Genomic DNA, 608 nt, shown 5'->3' with positions numbered 1-608 from the left:
AGAGTGGTAGAAGATTTCAGAAATATTCATGGTGGCTACGGTTTTGGAGTAACTAATGAAGAAGGTAGAACTATTTTAGATTTTGTTTTCGCGTATGATTTTGTTATTACTAATACTTTATTCAAGAAAAGGGATGAACATCTTATTACTTATAAGAGTGGATTTAATAAAACACAAATTGATTATTTTCTTATCAGAAGAAGAGATCGTCGTGATTGTAAATATTGTAAAGTCATTCCAAGTGAAAATTTAAATACCCAACATCGTTTATTAGTTTTAGATTTTAAGATTAAGAGTTGTAAAATAAAAAATACTAGGACTCATTATTGCAGAATTAGATGAAGAAACTTAATAGATACAAATAAAATTATTTTTATGAGTAAAATTCAAGATTTCAAAATTTGGGATATTCATGAAGAAGCAAATGTGATGTGGGATAAAATAACAAACGCTATTAAACAAGTAGCAAAAGATGTTTTTGGAGAATCAAAAGGAAAAATATTTACAAATAAAAATAGTTGGTGGTGGAATAATAATGTGCAAGAAAAGATAAAATATAAGAAGTTATGTTATAAAAATTGGTTTAAATGTAAAAGCTTAGAGAACTG

The 608-nt window shown here is 26.0% G+C and overlaps 1 protein-coding gene across 1 annotated transcript in view; it reads left to right on the top strand.

The window, feature by feature from the left end:
- Window positions 1-608, top strand: part of LOC110034818 (suppressor of mec-8 and unc-52 protein homolog 1) — a 44,634-nt gene that overhangs the window by 31,864 nt on the left and 12,162 nt on the right. The gene's annotated exons all lie outside the window — the stretch shown is intronic.

This window comes from Phalaenopsis equestris, unplaced genomic scaffold (genome assembly GCF_001263595.1).
Source record: "Phalaenopsis equestris unplaced genomic scaffold, ASM126359v1 Scaffold000002, whole genome shotgun sequence".
NCBI lineage: Eukaryota > Viridiplantae > Streptophyta > Magnoliopsida > Asparagales > Orchidaceae > Phalaenopsis > Phalaenopsis equestris.
This window is presented reverse-complemented; position numbering and strand designations above follow the sequence as displayed.